At 42.1% G+C, this 21,350-nt stretch overlaps 1 protein-coding gene across 1 annotated transcript in view; it reads right to left on the reverse strand.

Annotated features, from left to right (window-relative positions):
- The window catches only part of LRRC1 (leucine rich repeat containing 1), a 130,810-nt gene that overhangs the window by 108,368 nt on the left and 1,092 nt on the right, over window positions 1-21,350 (reverse strand). The window lies entirely within an intron of this gene.

Raw genomic sequence — 21,350 nt, forward strand, 5'->3', positions numbered from 1 at the left:
ATAACTGAGGCAATCTGCAACAAGGAGAACATGACGTATGCTAAGTAAAAATAAACAAAACACAGAAAGACAAATACCACAGGTCTTAACCCATTATGCCTATAGCGTATGGAACCTAAAACAATTCAGTTCATAGAAGCAGAGGGTAAAATGGTGGTTACTAGAGGATGAAGGTAGGGAGAATGGGGAAACAATAATCTCCATTCTTAAGGGGGTATAAATATAATCCCCATTCACCCTTAAAGGTACAAAGTTTAAGTTGGGAGAAATAAGTTTTATTTTTTAGGTCAGTTGCACAGCATGGTAAATATAGCTAATAACTGAGTACTGTACATTTTAATATCCCTAAGATAGTACATTTCAAATGTTCTCATGACAAAAATGTTAAATATTTGAAGTGATATGCTAATTAGCTTATTACTTTGAACCCCATAAATACATACAACTATAATCTATCAACATATAATTATTTTTTGAGATAGAGTTTTGCTCTTGTTGCCCAAGCTGGAGTGCAGTGGTAAGATCTTGGCTCACTGCAACCTCTGCCTCTTGGGTTCAAGTGATTCTCCTGCCTCAGCCTCCTGAGTAGCTAGCATTACAGGCATGAGCCACCACACCCAGGTAATTTTTTGTATTTTTGGTAGAGACGGGTTTTCACCATGTTGGCCAGGCTGGTCTTGAAATTCTTACCTCAGGTGATCCGCTCACCTGGGCCTCCCGAAGTTTTGGGATTACAGGTGTGAGCCACTGCACCCAGTCAATATATAATTTTTAAAAAAAGAAAGAAATGAAGAGTCTCTTCCCTCGAGGAGCTTAGAATCTCAGAGAGAAAAAGACCTGTGTGCCAGATAAGCACCATACCAGATGATGCTGGGGTGAAGGATGCCCCCAGGGTTCACGAGGGAGCCAGCGAGGTGGTCTGCAAGTGGGTCATCAGACAACCAGTATCTCGGATTGAAATTAGGGGTTGCAATTTAGGTGGGGATTATGGGTGACTTTTTAGTCTATGTCATTAAACATTTCTGTCTTTGTCAGAGTTTCTTAAAAGGACATCAATATCATGTCCATAATTGGGGGTCAAAAATCTCTTTCAAAACTATCAGCCAAAATGAATGTTTTTAGCTCATAAATTGAACCACTAATTAAAATTCCAGCTATCTTCTTTGTCTTAAGTGAAGCTAATGTGTTGAAATGTTTCAAAAGGGAAAGAGAGCTGGATTTTCAGAGGCGGTTCCGACTTTCAGATTGTTCAGCTTATATAAAAATATTCACAAGAAGTTGCAGAGGAATTAAAAATACAAAGAAAGAAGAGGTGTTAAGCACATTTTTTTATCCATCCCTCTAGCCCTCCATGGGATTATTTTGAAATAAATATTCCCTTTTCAAAGTATCCTGGAAAATATATAACATCTTAAATAAGGAACTTTAACCTGTGGTTTATATACTCTGATTTTAAGAAAACCATATTCGAAGGCAACGACTGCAGATGTTGCCCTGTTTTGATTTGGGTAACTCTAAAGCAACATTAAAAGGCTTTCTACCGATTTCTACAGTCACCCGACACTTAGCATTTCCATCTCAGTGATTTCCGTTTCCCATGTTTCTTTTACACGAGATTCAAGAGGCTTTGAGAGAGATACGAAGGGGTTCAATTTCAATCTTAAAATACGCCTATATATTCTGTCAGGTAATGAACTCTGAATTTTTAACACATAGTAAGTAGAGAACTTAGACCCAACATCTATTTTGTAGTCCAAGACTAAATTATCCTGAATATAATTACCAAGCCAAGAATCAGGAAATATACCACATAGAAGAAAGTGTGCCTTTTAGTACTGTGCTCACTGTAATTTATATACTAAAAATACCTAATAAATAGCCCAGTGTCAAAAGCACTGAAGATTAAAGCCTCTTTTACTTCTTAAAAAAGTGCCTCTGAAACTGGAATTATTTTAGACACACCTTCATGCATTTGCCAAAAACAGCTCATGTTATAAATGCAAAACTTTCAATTAAAATTTTAAACGATTAGCAAGAAAAGAATGCAGAGTTGTTCTACTTCAAAAGTTACAAAGGGGAGATAAAAACTAAAAGCAGCAACATGCTTGGGTACTCGTTAAACCTACTTATATCCTGGATACAGGAAGCATTTTGTTTTGACAGCAGTATGGGCCAAGACCAAAGAAGTATTTTTCAGTGTTAGCATTAAAAACAAACAAACAAAAAAAAAAAACATTTTTAAAAACTAGCCTGCTTCTCTTCCAAGAAGATCAAGATCATATTGGTCTAAACAAAAAGTTTCACAGGGATGACCATCTTTATACAGCGAACTCTTATCTTCACAACTGAACGCAGAAGCAGAGAGAACCTGCTTATGTTTGTCCACTGAAAACAAAAATGCCCTAAATTCCCTACAGGTTCAACATGCCAGACCAAATCTTACAGTATGGAGAGTCTCTGGGCCTTGGCAGGATAAAATTCAACTGTCACCATGTTTCAATAACTTAAGAGGAGAGGACTGGACCTGAGGCAGGCTTTGGGTACCAGGTCCTCAGGACAAGCTCACTGTATATACATATGCAAGTATGTGAAGGAAAAGGGTCTACGGGTAGAGGAGAAAAGAGAACAAGAAAAAAAAAATTCAAGTAATGGCCCAGGAAGGGGCCCAAGAAAAACTCATGACCTGGAGCTATGAGCCATGCTTGATGAAACCATCATTCTCACTTAAAGGTGAGAAAAATGAGGCTCAGAGATACAAGTAGCTTTGCTAGATCATGTAGAGGGTAGAGAAAAGACATGAACCTAGGCCCATTCAACTCCAAAGCCCACTGTGCCACTGTTTCTCATAGTGTGGCTCCAGGATCATCAGCATTGGTCGCCTAGGGCACTAGCTGAAACTACAGATTCCTGGTCCCATTCATCACCCCCTCCCCCATCCCAACATAATAGGTGAGAATTACTGGAGATGAGGCTCTAGAATCCATATTTTTTAAAAGAACTCCCCAGGTGCTTCTCATAAAGAATCAAGTCCAAACCACTGTGGTGCTCCCCACACAAGTGACCAGCCAGAGAAAGACAGCCCGGTTACTTATACACAAGAGGTTTGGCAGTAAGCCTAATTTACATGCGTGCTCTGCTGCCACACAGCCACATGCACATCATTCTTTAAAATCATCACTTAGGGAAGCCCACACCCCAATATTCCCTCATCTACAATTTCCAGGGCTCAAAGTGCCCAGAAAGATAGTAATGCAGGTTTCAAAGTCTATCTTAGTATTTTGAAGGCCAAGAGAAATTGCACATTTACCTCCAAAAGACTAATCAAAGGTTTAACTAAAATGTCTGGAAATAAGACAATTTAACTGTTAGCTTAATAAATATAGCATGTTTGGATGCAAGGTTTTCAAAGCCATGCTGGTAGCACATACTGTACTCCAACTAGGCTGCACTGTGCAAGCATCTGTGCACCTCCTTATTTGGATCAACCTTGAGAACTCACTGCTGAGGAGAACAGTAGATACTGTGCCAGTACTTCATAGTCACATCTCTTATTGTTTAGACTTAGTTCTTGGTCTGTCTCAACTATCAAATGTAAATATCTTCAAAGAAACAAAGATTTCCAAACACCAGCAATGGACGCATATGTGTAGGTGCATGAGGGTAATTTGCAAAGAGGTTCAATGGTGTTTTGAAATTTGAGTAAAACCCACAAAGTGATTAATTTGAAGGGCAAAATTTTGTTTTGTTTTGTTTTGTTTTTTGAGACGGAGTTTCGCTCCTGTCACCCAGGCTGGAGTGCAATGGCGCGATCTCGGCTCACCCCAACTTCCGCCTCCTGGGCTCAGGCAATTCTCCTGCCTCAGCCTCCTAAGTAGCTGGGATTACAGGCACACGCCACCATGCCCAGCTAGTTTTTTGTATTTTTAGTAGAGACGGGGTTTCACCATGTTGACCAGGATGGTCTCGATCTCTCGACCTCGTGATCCACCCGCCTCGGCCTCCCAAAGTGCTGGGATTACAGGCTTGAACCACCGCACCCAGCCTATCTGCTAATTTTTTAAAAAAGTTTCACTACCATCTAGTAACAACTCAGTTAATTTACTAAGTTTAAAAAATAAGAAAATAGAAGATTTTACTTAAAAAATCAATACAAAAAGTATTTGACCTACACATTACTTTAGCCAACTAAATTGAGCTGAACCCTATAAAAGATGAGTCAGAGTGAGAGAAGTAAATGAGCAATGAAGAGAAGAGGGAGTAGAGAGGAAAATGCTGTGAATGAGCAAAAAAGGAAGTACGAATCAACAAACAAACAATGAGAGTCAAAGGACACTGTACAGAGGAAAGGAGCAAGGATACCAGGGTTTCAGAAGGAGCTAGCAAAATTTCCAACACAATCTGCAGTTCCTCTGAGCCACAGGCTTCAGATTACTACCATCACCTATTAGCTCTCACTGAAAAACTAATTTAGCTACTTGCTTAGTTCCTTATCTTTAAAGCCTCCAAGGGAGATGAGATGACCGAGAAGGCAAGGTGTTTCAAGACTGTTAGAATTTAATTCAAAATCACCTCTCCACTGCACCCCCTCACAGGCCTAGGACATGTAGAGGTATCTAAAGTTTAGAGGGTGCAAAGAGGCAGCCAACAGAGTCAACCCAACCTGTATACCTGATTCCTATGGCTCACAGTGCAATTTTCAAATGGTTGAATAATTGTCCATTTTTAATGACTGAACACTTAAAAATCAGGAAACTGCTTATAAAAACTGATTTTCAGAAAAAATAAAAATGAAAACACTGAGCAAGGCAGTAACAGCAGCCCCACCTCCCACCTGGCAGGGTTGGGCAGGGGCAGCTGTCCTCTCTAGAGCGGGCATGCACTCCGGTTTCCACAGGTTTGTCTATAACTAGCCCACCCTATCCTACAATTTGCCCACTTGGCCCTGCCTCAGGTGTTTGATTTTGTGGCTCCTCATGGAGCTGATCCACCCAGCAAGCAAGCAAAGTAACTCCTGGGCTCCCTAAAGGGCAATGACCGTCACACCCATCCAACCCACACAGTCCACTCCTGAGTTACACCCCAGAATATGGCCTCTCCCACAGCTGCTTCCTCTAATGAATCTTCAACTCCAGTATCCTGGATCTGGCCATGACCTTTCCCATCCACTATGCTTCTGTTCCATTTTTCTCTCTGCCCACCCACCCCTACCGGAACTCCCTGCTCTCTGTCCAGCATCCCAAGTACTTTTTCATCAGCATCCTCAGTGACCATCCCACCTTCTCATCCAGCCACTCCCTATTCCATAGGTAGAACCAGCACCCATAATCCACCTTTCTCTATTCTAAGCCTGTATAGTTGAGCACTCTAGAGGAAAAAAAAAAAAATGCGAAGCCTGGCACCACCAAAAACTCCTGCCAACCCTAGCAATGCCCATTAGCTTCCCCTCCCATTCCTTCCCCTCCACCACTCCCAAACCACCCCATGCTCCACCTCCACCTCCCTCACCTACACACTGCCCTATCTCATCCTGAACTGAGAAAACAAAAGCCATCAGCTTTGATCTTTTATTTATCCACAAGCATCCTTCCCCACTTTCTTCAAATTTTGAAGGTAGGACCCAGTCACTCAAACCAATAATCCAACTATTATCCTTCACTCCCCCAACCACAGGACTCTCGGCTTCAAATTCAGTCACTAAATTCTGTCTTGGTTTGCTTTCTAAATATTAACCCTATCTCCTCCAGTCTTGTTCCCCTCAAATCCATCCAAAAGCTACCCTTAGGCTGAGCTCTCTAAATCAGTGTCTAACAAGACACTCCTCTACCTACAAAATAAAAGTCAAACTCCTTAGCTTGGCATTCAAGGCTACCCATGATGGAGCCTTATCTCTTAACACCCTCTCCTTAAACCCCATGCTTCCAACAACACTTGGCTCGGGTACCACTGCCTGTGCGTGCGATGCCCTCTACCTCCAGAAATATCTTGCTGTGAGCTTCACGACACAGGCTCACCATGATCTGATCTGCTCAGGTGTCCAGGGAGGGAGTCTGCACTTACTTTTGCATCCCCAGTGTCTAGGGTTCACAGCAGGCCATCAATATGCATTCACTGCACCAAGATTTCAAGGCTGCTACCCAATCGACAGAGCCTATCAAATTAGTATCTTGCATGTAAAAGCCTGGGCCTTTGTAGTCTAGCAGACCTGGACTTAACCCTATCCCGGGATTTTCCTAGCTGCATGTCCCTAGGCAAAGTGCTCAGCCTCAGTTTTCCCATCTGCAAAGTGGACTTTACAGAAAAACCTCACACATAAGGCTGATGTGACGGCAGGACAAAATCTGTGTAAGTGCCTAGTTGTACATGTGGAATACTGCAGGCAGCTAATAAAGAGCTGCTATTGGTATTTTTAAAGTTATAACTGATGTTTTATTCAACCCTTCCTATCCTGTGTGTGAGCAGCTCAGGTCCTCTCTTTTGAGAGAAAGCTCCCTGCCTTTTGGCCATTCTACTCCTCATTAACACCTCGACTAATAGGCAAAAGAGAGAAGAAACGTCCTTCTGTCAACATGACTAATAACACATTATCTTTCCGTGCTACTGTTGACCCTCTGCCAGCAGGACGTGCTGACTCAGCCCGCATCAGTGGCCTACTGCTCAGGTGGATAGCAAACAAATGTTAACACGCCTAGCTGGAGCCAGCGCTGTGGTCTGTGGCCCACAGAGTTCCTCCCAAGACGGACGCCCGGCTCAGACAGAAACTAAGACTGTGCTCCTGGCATCACTGGGGCCTCAGAATAACTCATTATACCAAGGCACTAAAAAGGAGTGGTCAGACACAGTAAGAATGTAGAAATAACTGAGGATTTATGTATCTAAACTACCCCACATAAAATATATTTTTAAATGAGAAAATACACTTTTTGAGCATTTCTGTGATTAAGGCACTGAATTTCCCAGTGCCTGGGGCAGAAACACATAAGTCTCCGATGATAAGCTCATAGAAAACAAACAGATACACAGCTGAGTCCTGTCCTGATGAAACTCATTAGAAAAGTAAACCTCAAAGACTAGGGGAGCAGAGAGATGTGGACAGACTGTGGACCTGGGAGGGCTTCACAGAGGGGGCGGCACTGACATTGGAGAACAGTATTCTGAACAGAGTAGACAGCACCGAGAAAGGCACAGAGGCTGGCAGAGCTAGTCCAATCACTGAGTGACAGAAATTTCACAAGTCAGAAACTAAGTGTACTGAGCACTCTAATTTTTATTACACCCTATTCACGTATGTTTTCGTTCTCTCAAAACTTCTCATACAGGTAGTGAGAATGGAATCTAGGAAAAATGTCTACATGTACAAGCTTTTTTTTTTTTTTTTTTTAAGAATACTTTGAAACAGAAGTCATTCCTGCTAGAGATTTTTCCTGAGCAGATGGCCCTTATCTTTTTGGCAGAAAACATAGGGTTAAATGAGAGATATAACATTTATCTACTAATCCCTGATGGGAAAGAAGGGTATCTGCAAGAACCAGGCAGGCTCTCACCGTCTGCCTGCCTGCCTGCCTGCCTTCCTTCCTGCCTGCCTGCCTGTCTTCTTACAGCAGACACTGCAGAGTGCCTACCCCACATCCGTTTCCAAGCCCTTGTTCCAACTATTCCTTGCCTACCTGCTTCCTGCTACAGAGGCAAAATTCAAAATAAAATCAAAAAGCCAGACACTGTCATTGTCAGCCTTGCTAGTGGCCAGGGCTGGCCTGTGACTCTGTCTATCCCTTTCCTCTCTGCTCAGGGTGCCACCATGGGAGGAAGTCATGGGGAAGTCACACAAGTGCCTGACACTGCCCCTACCTTCAGTCTTCCTGATGTGTGAGGTCACTAAATACCTGTTTCATTAAAGGCATTTTAGGTTGAGATTTTTGTTATTTGCAGTCTAGAGTATTCCACATACATTCCTCTGTCTCTCCAGGACAGAACCCTCCACTAAGGGGAAACTACCAGTGAATTGAAACCACAGAAGTTGCTTTTCTTGGACCAGATTTACCTTGTACCTAAACCTGAAAATTGAAATAAACATTTTAGAATATATAAACCTTTTAAAAACTATATAAAGGACACATTGCAAGTAAATATCTTCTGCTATACCTACCTTACCAAAACCACCTTTATACAAAATTTCCCTTTAAACAGTAAGTTACCAAAGAGGGATGGTGATGGGGTAAGGTTGAAGAGCAGAGATCTGATTCACTTTGCTACTGGCCCCATGCAATATCAGTGAATTACTACAGTTAACAGCAGTGCAGGGCATAAATAACACTGCTCCCTTCCTCCTCCTGCCATTTTGCAATGAAATTATCAAAAATCAAGGTATGATAATCAGTGTAATATGTTATTAGGTTTGATGAATCCATTGTAAAATGCTTGTTTTCCCTTACCTTTTATTAGCATCCATTTGTAATAGCACTGACATATGTATAGTTCCAGAAAGTACATTAGAACCTCTTTATGTTACTGATCTTTACAGTCAAGACTAATAATTTCCTCATAAGCTAATCACTTAGTAAACTTTGAGAACTGGAAAAAACAGTGTAACGGCTGAATAATTATGAGCAGACTTATAATGGGAGTGCTGCTATCAGATAACAAATGTTCACTGCTGTTGGGTGAGCTTCCTATTGTTTTCCCAGATGGATGTGCTTTGACTTTAAGTATGTATATAAAGATTCAATGGTAAGTTCCATCCTGAAAGTAAGAAATCCAGCACCAAAGACTGAGTGTCACTAATCCTTGAAAGATCACGCTTGAATGCGCTCATTAATACTTAGTGACCCCATTCTTTAAATGATATTTCAGCCGAGTGCTTTTTCTTTTATTTGTATTTATTTGGTTTTGAGACAGGGTCTCACTCTGTCACTCAGGCTTGAGTGCAAGGGTCATGGGTGTCCCTCTGTTCCCCTTCACAGAACAGATGCAACTCATGGCTCATCAGGTGGCTTCTGGTGCAGATAACACTGTCTCCCCAGGACTGACCTTGAAGCAGGAAGGTCCAGTGATAAGGAACACTGGCTCTGGAGCTAGAATGCATCACTTCAAATCATAGCTTTGCTACTCAGCTACTTAGTAGCTGCACGGACTTTGCAAGTTATTTACCCTCTCTCTGTTCCAGCAGCCTCATCTGTAAAATAAACCTGCTTATGTGAAATATAGCTATGGCTGTAAGGATTAAATGAGTTAATCATAGGAAGTGCTTACAGCAAACTGAGGCACATCGCTCATAAAATGTTGACTATCATTATTATAATTATCAATTACCCCCTAAAATCTACGTCTCATAAAAACTTATGCCACGACTCAAGTACCTTACAGTTCCTATACTGCAGTTCCCTTTTCCAGTCCTCCCTACAGCAAGAAATAATTCTGCCATCCCCTCCCCATCAACAAAACTAAAAATCTACATCCTGCAGGTATTGCCCACTTTGCCCCCAAGCCATCTCACTATTTACTGCTGCCACCTTAGTCAAAGTCAGCAGCAGCACATCACTAAAACCTTTCAATGAAAGCCCCTCTCCCGGCCTCCCTGCTTCTTCTCTTCCTCCCTACAGTCTAATCTCCAATCAGCAGGCAGAGTGAACTCTCTTACATAAATCAGGTATCTTACAGGCCTATGATCTGCCACACGTCAACTGATGAAAACCCATCCAATCTCCTCACCAGACCCTCCAGGCCCTGCCAACATCCTTACCTGGATTTCATACTGCCCATGCCACAGGCTCCAGCCACACTAGCCTTCTTTCTGCCCATAAACTCACTAAGGTCATCCCCAAGACTTTGCAGGAAACTCTCCATATTGACATGGCTGCCCTACTCCACTGGTGCAAATGTCACTTCCTTAGAGAGACCTTAACTACAAATCTCCATTTGCAACACTCTCTATGGCATTCCCCTGTTTTGTTTTCTTTATAGCTTTTGTAACTACCTGAAATTCGATTTTCTTATCTGCTTTCCATCCTTACCTAGAATGGAAGCTCCATAAGGACAGAGATTTCTTTGGCTTCCTAGATAGAGGAATACCTGAAGCGCAGCCAGCACTCAATAAATGAGGGAAGGAGAAGGGAGGGTCTGTCAGAATCCAGCAGAAACCCATCCCTAGTCCCCATTGCTGAACCAAGATGCCTCTGAAGCCTGACACCAACATCCCACTAGATAAACCAGCTATTCAGCAGGAGACTGGAAAGCTATAGCCTTTGATCCTAACATACTTGCAAAGCCACCTCAATCTGACAGTGACCCATAGAGATTTCTAATGGTCAGTCCCCAAACTAAGTTTCCCAAAATATTATCTCCCAGCTACTCAAATCAACACAAAGGGAAGTTTCAAACAACCCCCTCTGAATTGCCTGATTTCATTTAATAAGGACACAAAAAAGATCCCAGCCAAATTCACCCATTTTGCCTCATTTCGAAAACCTGGGAAAATGCATCTGACAAAAAGAAACATTTCAGTGTTCAAAGGTTGTTGGGGGTGAGGGAGTGTGAGTGTTTTAACCAAAGAAAATCTGCTGATCTTTTTTCCTTAATTGGTTCTGGGAATCAACAACTGACCACAGGAGGGTAAGTGTTTGGAACAGCTTTTCCTTATTATCAAATCCTTGATTATAATGATTAAGCCTACATTTGTGGTTCTACTAAACCTCACGAAGCAACCTCACAGAGTACGTGCACAACTGTAGCAACACTCATCAAAGGTTCACACTGGGATATCAAGTCATAAAATTAGCATCAGAGAAGGTCAACACACAGAGGGACCTTGTTGATACCACTCACATAAGGAAACTGAGGCTCAAGAGAGTATGTGATCCGCCCTAGGTCACAATGCTAGTGTTGAACAGGGTCAGGACAAGAACCCAGGGCTGACACCCAGGCCAGTGCCGTTTCCGCTCTATCATGTTGCCACCCATACCCACAAGGAATACAGACTGCCCGGCCCTTCTTGGGGTCATCTTCAAGCTCTCCCTCACAGGTCTGGCTCAAAGCCATTACTAAATCCACTCCCCAAAAGGGCTGAAAACTTCCCCCAAAAGGCCCTTCAAATATGTATTCAATGTCTGCTCTGCACCAACTACCCTATTAAGCAGCAGGAATGCTAAGACGCACGGCTTTAAGAAACTCACTTTGATGAGGGGCAGCGATGATTACAAAGATGCAGCAATAAAGTCAGAGGTGTCCCCAGTGACTGAAGAGGAGATGGGAGGGCTTCCTGGAGGAATGTTAGCTCCTGAGCTCTGTCCAACTGGATGAGGAGCAGTGAGACAGGAAAAGAAGTGGGACGAGTACTTCACCGAAGGCAGAACAACAAAAAACAAAGACTAAGAAGCATGAAACAACACGTCAGCAACTAGGGGCAGCTAACTGGGGCTGAAACACAAGGCTGAGGGAAGGTGAGGTAGCAGGGGTAGGTGGAGGGCAGAATGCTGGCAGACCGTATCCTGCAGGTGTGGGGAAGCCACCAGAGCAGGCAATCTCTGTCGAACTCGTATCTTAGAAAGATCACTCTGACCAAGTATAGAGAAAGGATTTGAAAGAAGCACAGATGAAGTATGGGCCTCTCCCAGGAAAGTCGGTAGTCAGTATTGATAACAATTATCAAAGTGTACTGGGTACTTCCTATCTCCCAGATACTGTTCTCGGCAGTGTCTACAGATTAACACATTTAATTTTCATACAATTTCATGAGGTAGGTACTATTATAACCTTCTTTTTACAGATGAGTAAACTGAAGTACAACAAAAGACAAGTTACCTATCCAAGGTGTCGCAATGAAGAGGACAATCTCCTAACAACTATGCATACTTTTATCTTCAAATAAGGAGATCTGGCCTGAATGGAGACTTCAGTAGAAGATACTGAGGTTGGGGTACTGATCCACACAGTCATCACAAGTTAATGCCCAAGCTTTGTGTCCCCAAACATCCTGCACACCACCCTGCCCTCTTGCTCCAGAAGGAGAACCAAGTCAACCCAGAGTAAGAATCTATGCTCCAAACACAGCATATGTCACCTCACAAAAGCTCCCTGTCTGCAATGCCCTCCTCCCACCCCAGCCTGTCTAAGCCCAGCAGCAGTGAAAGCCGGATCCTGCTTTCCTACACCTCAAATGCAACAAGCCTCTGACAAGGGCCCAGGGCCCACAGCAACTCTTGGCATGCACATTCATGTGGCAAGAATTAGATGTTAGTCTTCCAAAGATCTGGCACAAATACCTGCTCAACTGACTAAAGCCTACCCGAGGCCTTTTCTAGACCTATGAAAAAGAATTGCAGTCAAGAATAATGGACACAGAGATTTAATAAAAAAAAAAAAAAAAAAAAAAAGATAGCCTCAAGGCCTATTTTTCAAGCTCTTACAAGGATCACAGGACTTAGATATCAAGAATCAGGAATGTGCAGTCCATATCTTCATTCTCCTTTAATACATGCCTTTACCTCTCTACACTTTAGCTTTTTAGATGAAAATGACAAATGATTAGATTTGTACAATGTCTAGGCCTCCATCCAACTCTGACTAAAAAACTGAAAATCTAGCAATATTTTGTAAAGTACATATCCTTTGGTCCAGCAATTATGCTTCTTGAAATTTATCTTAAAGAAACATTTGCACAGGTATATAAAGTAATATATACAAGAACTTTTAATCCAGCATGGCTCATAATTGCAAAGAATTAGAAACTATTTAAATATTCAGTAGCAGTGGAATGGTTAAAAAATAAGTAACAGTCGTATATCCAACACAACGGACTACTACAGCACTCATAGCAATGCTATAATCCTTCTACATATACCGATATGGAAGATGTCCAAGATATGGTGTTAAGTAAAAAGAACAAGCAGCAAAGTAATTTACATAATGGGAATCCTATTTTTGTTTTAATAACAACAAATATATGGTGATGTATGGCGAGGCAAAAAAATCCATAAGAATAGATCCTAAAAACAAAGGGAATTTTAAATGTCTTCACCACAAATAATAAATATGTGAGGTGATATATATGTTAAGTAGACTGATTTAATCATTCCACAATGTATACATGTATCAAAACATTACATTGTACCATATACATGTACTCAATTATTTGTCAATTAAAAATAAAATTAAAAATCTTAATATGATCAAATTGTTAAGGGATGGTATCATTTCAAGGAAATCAAGTCTGTCTTCTTTCTTTTTTGTTCTTTGAATTATTTTAAGCATCCAAAACATACTACTCTTATAATAGGATAAATATAAGACAACACCATGGCCCAAGGCCATTTGCACTAACAGCATGGGCCTCAGAGGCATTTATCCCACATCTTCCAGATCAAACCAAGCAGTCAGAACCCATATCACATCCGGAGAGGTTTGAAGCCACTTTCTGGCCCTCACAACTGCTCATTTGATTCAGGCGCCTGGTTCCCACCACAAGCCAGTGGAGAGCTCTCCTGATTATCCCTTCCCAAAAGTCGGGGTGGACTGTGGAAAAAGAGGTGACTAGGGTGGCCAGATGGACGGAGTCCTCTCGATCCAGCCACACAATCAAGGAATCAGTCTAGAACATGCTGTAATTAGGTGTAACACCTCCTTCCACCCCCACCACATGGCAAATCCATTCCATGGGGTTTTTAGAAACAAAAACACCAAAATCTTCCAACTGAGTCAACTTCCCTGAAATCTAAACGTTATAGTCTAGATCAAAATAATGAAGAGGGAAAAATTTTAAATATTACATCTTATTTTAGAAGTCCAAGGTATTTTGCACTATATGCAAACACACACACACACACACACACTCTCTCTCTCTCACTCTCTCTCTCTCTCTTTATTAGATCTTCTAAAATACCACATGTAATAGTAAATTACCATTCCTGTCCACTAAATTATACCCAAGAGAAAGTTAATGGACATCCAGAAGTTTCTCCTATGCATTTATAAAGCTCTGGCCCATGGTCTCATCACCCCTCATAACTATCTTATGAAGTAGAGGCCAAACATTTCTAGCCCTGTGTTCTGGGTAGAGTCCTAAAATAGGTGAACTTGCTCTAGACTTCAGTAAGCACAGTGAGAATCCTGCAGCATTCACTGGATCCTCACCCAAAAAGAACAAAACACCTCATTCCATGGCAGAGCAAGACCATGTTTGGGATCTGTCATCATCGAAAAGAAATGTTTACACTGCTATTTCTGATACTCTTGTGTAAATCTCAGTAATGGCTTACCCCTGAAATCTCAAGTCTGTGGTAAAGGGTCCATTTTAAGAAAATCCCAAGTACCTCCTTGTTACAGTACAGAAAATGCAAAATTCTGGCAAAGGGGTAAATGTGCTGAAAGCCTGTGAGGTGGAGTCAAAGTGCTTCCTTTCTGCTGGGAACCCCAGGAAAAGGGAATTGGGGGTTGTGGAAGCAGGCTCATTTTGCAGTTTTACCACACTGAAAGCATGACTCAATCTTTTGTCAACTCTCACAAAGTTTCATTACGCAAATGGTTTGTTTTTCTCCAAGACTTGAGCTACTTTTTAAAAAGATACACAGGCAATGAGTTTTAAGTTACTCTAGAATAATAAATATTCTCTGAGTATTTGTCTTTGAAAGCAGCCTCTACTCGAGCACAGGATGATGAAACACAGTACAGAACAAACATAAGTATGAATTCACATTACTCAGAAAACTAGAACCCACAGGGTTAACAGGGTCACTGCTGGTACATTTTTATAAATTTAATGATCACATTCATCTAGACAAAACCAAAAATAAGCAAACTCTTCCCACCCATAATACATCTGGTTGTCCAGCTTCTTCCCAAGCCAATGCCTACATAGAAAACTTGCCAGGTTTTAGTGAGCTTCTTAAAAGTTGAACACAAGGGCATGCCACAATCAATGAAAGTATGTCTACAGAAAGAGGATAATGCTTTGTATTTGGCGCCCCACAAATTTGTGAAGCACCGCGTTCTGGATAGCGCAGCACAGCACAGGGCGGCACAGCAGAAAAAGCAGCAGATGAGGAGAGGCTCCCAGTGGTGAAAACTTTAATCATGTCATCTCCCAGAGTAGCCCACAGGTACTCTCTCTTCTCCTCCAGCCTACACCACTACAATGTGCCTCTGCCTGGTCTCCCTGACTCGATTCTCTCCTCTGCCCCAGAATGATCTTTCTAAAAACAAAGATCTTACCATACTTCACCTCTGCTTAGACACCTTCCCTGAGGCTCCTCTGCCTACAAGACAGAGTTCGTCTCCTTAGCTGCCATGGCATTCTGCAGAGGCTCTTCACAGCACCATGCCTCCCTGCTCCCAGGCGGGCAGTACAGCATACCAGTAAATGCACACATGTGGCAGGAGTTTCATGCTTGCTCCGCAACTAACCTTGACCAAGTTTCTTAAGCCCTTTAAATAAGTTTTTTAAGACTCAGTTTCTGCATTTGCCAAGCTGAAATCATAATGGCTACAGTGAGCTGTTACTCCATTTGAAAGAAATTATTTATGTAGAGCACTTCATACAATGCTTAAAACTCAGTTAACTCTCATAAGCAGTGACAGTTATAATTATTATTAATACATCATAGAAACTCTCTAAATGTTTCTTAATTGAAAAGACTCTAATTTCTACTAACCCATTAATTTCTACTAACCCATTATAATTATTATTAATATGTCACAGATACTCACTAAAAGTTTCTTAACCAGAGACTCTAATCTCCACTAACCTTAGACAAATGACAACTTCTCTAGGTCTCAGTTTTCTCACTTTTAAGTATCAGAGGTGAGGAGAGGTATGGGGTGAGGGGTGGGGGAAAAACACAGAAAACAATTAAATGCTAAATTGTGTGACAGTAACAGGGTATCTGAGAAATGAGAAGTGTTTCCCTATCTTGAGAAATGTACAGATCAGCACTATAAAGGGGGAAATATTCCTTTGGATGCCCTTTCTCCTAAGCATTGACTAAAATGACATTTATTACAATGTTATTGAAGTATGCCCAAACATAAAACTAGGTTATGTCTTTTCTATGCTTTAGCGCTCACAAAATTGTAAGGTAAACTTTTTAAATCGGATAAAAACACACAAAAGAAAGCTCAACATTAATTTAACATGACAGATAACAATGATGCAATTTTGCAGACACTGTAGGCTGTATGCAATGTATTAAATACAACAGTAACATGGAGCAGGTAGCCTGAATTCACATTCTGAATGCTGACACCACTGTGGATTGAGACCCCTTCAGCTGTCCAACACTTTTGTCTAAAAAATTGCCATGAAACCTTTGTTCATATAACCTTCAGCCATCTTCTGACACCAACTAGTCACTTCTGTAATAAGTTCACATCTGTTCTTCCCCCATTAGCTACAGACAATTAAAGAGTTGCTCAAACACAGTCAATAAAGTCTTTGGGCACTGGTTCATTTATAAGGTCATCACGATGTCACAGAATCTGTGATTTTTAAAAAAAAGGTATTATTGAAAAGAACATTAAAAATATAATTCTGGTTTTAAAAAATAACTTACAAACTCCCAGAAAAATGTCTTCAAACTCCAGTTTAAGAAACAGTATTTCAGCCAGGCATGATGGGTCTTGCCTGTAATTCCACAACTTAAGGAGTCCAAGGTGGGTGGATCACTTGAGGTCAGGAGTTCAAGACCAGCCTGGCCAACACAGTAAAACCCTGTCTCTACTCAAAATACAAACATTAGCTTGGCATGGTGGCAGGTGCCTGTAATCCCAGCTACTGAAGAGGCTGAGGCAGGAGAATCGCTTGAACCCAGGAGGTAGAGGTTACACTGAGCTGAGATGGCACCACTGCACTCAAGCCTGGAAAACAGGGAGACTCTGTCTCAAAAAAAAAAAAAAAGAAGAAAGAAAGAGAGAAAGAGAGAGGAAGGAAGGAAGGGAGAAAGAGAGAGGAAGGAAGGGAGGGAGGAGGGAGAGAGAAAAGGAGGGAGAGAGAGGCATTAATTTAAAATAAACAGATCTTGCAACAGTATCCAGAAAGATGTTAAGACATCTCAGATCTAACTCTATGCTGATACTTTAAGTGCTTTACACATATTCTTTAAGAACCATACCCCTATAAGGTAGGTACTACTCTAACACCTGAGGAAACAGAGGCTTGAAGAGAGTCTCCAAGTGATAGGGCAGCATTTTGAACTATCTGAATCCAGCACCTCTACTCTCTGCCCTTTCAAGACAAGCCCTAAAGAGCCTCGGTAGAAGACAACCAACAATGGACAATATAAATCCAGATGCAACCAACCAAACGGGAGTGAGGGGGTAAGAGAGGAAAGATGGCATTGTGAAAAAAGAAATGGCAGGACTTGGCAACAAAATGGAGAGGAGAAGGAAGGATCTGAGGTAAGTCTTTGGACCTTTGAGAGGGAAAAAATGGCTGCCCTGCCCCCTAGAAATGGAACTTCTGGGAAGAGCAGTCAGTTTGGAATATGAGACCTAAATTGAAACATGGTTGGTTTAAGGCAACAGGGACTTTACCACAAGTGGAGATGGATATTCCCTTAACAGATCACAGCTGGAGATATTAAACTTGAAGTCATATTCACAGAAAATATGTTTACACTGCATGAAGATTCTTTCAAAGATAAAGCAATCAGAGGTGTCCAGCACGGAAGACATAGAAAACAAAAACTGGCAAGACAAGGACAATGGATTCAGAAAGAAGACTTTGTGTCAACAACAGTTTCAATAGATTGATGCACAGAAGTCAGACCATAGGAAGGGAAATCATGATGGCTAAGAAACATGGGCCACCTACCCATCTTAGGACTCATTCCTGTATCTCTGTGCTCCCTATGTGTCCATTCATGAAGATCTCTGCCCTCATGGAGCTAATGTTTTAGTCAGGGAGAGAGACAAAGAAAAAGAAAGCAAGCATATGGTCTGGAGTTAGGTGATGTTATGTGCTCTAAAGGACAGGGAAAAATAAAGCAGAATATGAGAAAGAATGATGTAGGGGGGCAGGTATTTGAGATAATGCCATCTGTCAATCAAAAAAAGATCAACTGAACTCTAAGAAGAGATGGCAAGGTAAAATTCGACTTTTTAAAGCTACGAAGCCTTGAGTATATTCATTCAAAATATGTGCTGCCTACTACTACATGAAGCACTATATTGGTGCTGGAGACAGGAAAACACACATATTTGAAGGTATCTGAGAACTGGTGCACACTGAGGAGAAAATCAATGGCATGTGAAAGGCTGAGAAGTACAAAGGGGAAGCCAAGGGCAGGTAAGACAAAAGTGTCCCCCTGTGAATGAACTTTTCTTCTGAAGTTGCTTCTAATTTGAAAATTCTGACTGTATTAGAAAAGGATAGATGCTGGAGCAGTGATATGCTTTAAGGGAAGAGAAAGAAGCAGAGGGAGGAAGATTTTTATAAGGTTCAGCAACATTCATTCAACAGATAAATAATGGTTTATTAAGCAACATAAATAACTGCTTATTGGTACCTACTAGGTGCAACAACGCCGAGATTCTGTGCTCAACAAAGGTAAGCAATAACACACAGACATCTCAAGAAGGTTACAGTGAGACTGCCTGTGTTAGCACAGAGCCAAAAAGGATAAAACTGCGGCTAGTGCAGGAGGAGTAGGTGGATGCAAAAAGGACAGGGTATCACCCAACAGGAACCAAGCTGAAGATGAGGGTTCTGATGCAAAAGGTTAAAAGATTAGGAAAGTAACCATCAAGTCCACAGCTTAGGAGTAGCTTAACCGTGGTGTCCTTTCCACCCCACACTAACCATATCTGGATTAAATTCATCTGCTTCTTCACAAAGCTGTGAATCATGCCTCCTTTAATCTCTATATTCCCAGTAACTTGCAAATAATGGAGGCTCAACAAATGCTTGGCTAATGCCAAGTTATAATGACAAGAGTAAAACAGGAGAGACTAGGCTAGGTGCAGTGGCTCACACCTGTAATTCCAGCACTTTGGAAGGCCGAGATGGGCAGATGACCTGAGGTCAGGAGTTCAAGACCACTCTGGCCAACATGGAGAAACCCCATCTCTACTAAAAAATACAGAGTTAGGCGGGCGTGGTGGCACATGCCTGTAATCCCAGCCACTCGGGAGGCTGAGGCAGGAGAATTGCTTGAACCTGGGAGGTGGATGTTGCAGTGAGTTGATACTGTGCCACCGTACTCCAGGCTGGGCAACAAGAGCTCAAAAAAGGAAAAAACAGGAGAGACTAAATAAATGAAGGTTTGATGGGTATGAGAAGCAAGACAGAAGATTCCTGCTAGGTGTCCAAAGCATATCTGGATGAACAGGACCCATCAGCAACTGCATCTAACTTGCTGGATAACCCTGAGAAAGTCACCTCAATTCTGAATCTCAATTTATGAAAAGAGGATATTGGCTCAAACCAGAGGTTGTGGGCCTTTCAGTGGAAAGAAGGTGGCTGTTATTACACGAAAGCCTGGGAGTGCATATATTTGCTGTCTGGGTAATGGGTATGAGCTTCCCCTTTAAGCTGCGCTTCCAAACAAGTTATAGAGAGAACATACAGCTGGTATGGCCACCAAAATAAGGACCTTTGAGGCTTATCAACAAAAGAGACCTGCTTTGATGTGGCAGGTAAGGAGACAGGGGTTTGGAGCAGGAGCAGCAGAGGACAGTGGTAATAAGTTATACAGATCTCAGAGGTAAGACAACAGATAGCCCAAGGAAAGACTGGATGGAACAGATACATTTGTTTTCAAGGTAGTTCTCATGTGTGGCATGTACACACCCAGGCACCAAGACACACAATAAGTAAGGGAGAAATAGATTTTACACAACCTAAAATCTTTAATACTCATTTAAGAGCTGTTAGAGCAATAATAATCCATTAGCAAGATCACTTGTAACCTTTGAAAATCTTGTTTATTTACCGTATTTACAGAGTGCCACAAACTATATTTTGAGCTTCTGACAAGTTTCCATTTAGGATCACAGAAATACCTGACATTTTGGCTTGGCATGGGAAATTACATAATTTCCCATGCCAAACTGAATTCTCCAACATTACAGGAAAACCCACAAACCCTGCAGAAGGGAGTGAAAAGCCAATCCAATCAAAGGAAATCTTCCAGTTCTACAAAAGAAAACAAACAAACAAACAAATACCACAAAGAGCAATGAATCATTTCTAGTGAATAACTTTTCACTCAATCTTTAATAATGTCATTCTGAAGCCCTAAAAAGTATTAAATTACATATTCTATATTTCTGGTGATATCACTGCCTAAAATTATACAACTTGAAGCAATGAATGAGCTGATGACTGTTAAGTGAAATCTTTAAGGACATGAAAGGCCAGAAAAAAAGCATGTGCTTGAAAATGCCTTCAAAACAATAAAAGCCTGAGGGAACTGGACAGCTTTGCTGCTTCTAAGCTAAATAAAGCTTGGGGGGCTTTACAAAGGTCCTAGTGAGGGTAATCTCTATGATTACACAGAGCAAACATCCAATCAATTCCACATGAACCGAGGAAGTTAATCCAAGAAGAACAACACTTAAAATATTGAAAAAAACACACAGTACTGATTGTTTAAACGCTCCATCAGCGTTGGAGAACGTATCAGGTCATTCTGACAAGCCAGAACACTTGACTAGTGTTTCTGTGACAATGATTTGGCTTGTGTTAACTAAAGGACAAGCAAGATATTTGAGTCAATGCTCAGGCCTTAAACAGGTCCGATCCCGGACTCCCAACAGTCTCCCTACTTCCTGCACACCTTTGGATTATTACACACTGACTTCCTGTACACACCTGGGTTTGGGATACCTTCTCCCTGAAAGATTACTCTAGCCAAGTTCCCAAGGCAAGCTCAAAGGACTCTCCCTACTCTCGGCGGCAGTGGAGTGATTACTTTACGTAAAAGACTCTGAAAAGATAACGCATCACTACAAGGACAGAAGTAAGCAGGGCGACTGCGGCCGCTCCGGGAAAGGCGGCTGCAAGGCTGGCCCGCGGGCAGAGCCTCTGCTGACGTTCACCGCGGCTCCCACCACGCAACAGGTCCACGCAGGCAGGGCCCGGGCGGCTGGCGTCTGGGCACCTGCCCCCAGCGCTCCAGGCCCAGCTCTCCCCTGCCCCCATCCCGCGGCCATCCCGTAGCCACCGCAGGCCGGCTGGCCAAGCCCACCCGCGATAAAGCCTGGAGCACATTCCTCCCAAGATGCCGAGATAGTGCGGCCCGCTTGCGCGCTGCCCAGGTCACAAGGTCCTCCCCGACAAGCCTAGGTCAAAGGAGAGGCGCGCCCGGCTCTTGGTAGGGCCCTGGGGAGTGGAATGGGGCGGAATGCGGTGCTCCTACAGAGCACCT

This window comes from Saimiri boliviensis, chromosome 4, assembly GCF_048565385.1.
Source record: "Saimiri boliviensis isolate mSaiBol1 chromosome 4, mSaiBol1.pri, whole genome shotgun sequence".
In the NCBI taxonomy this organism is placed as follows: Eukaryota; Metazoa; Chordata; class Mammalia; order Primates; family Cebidae; genus Saimiri; species Saimiri boliviensis.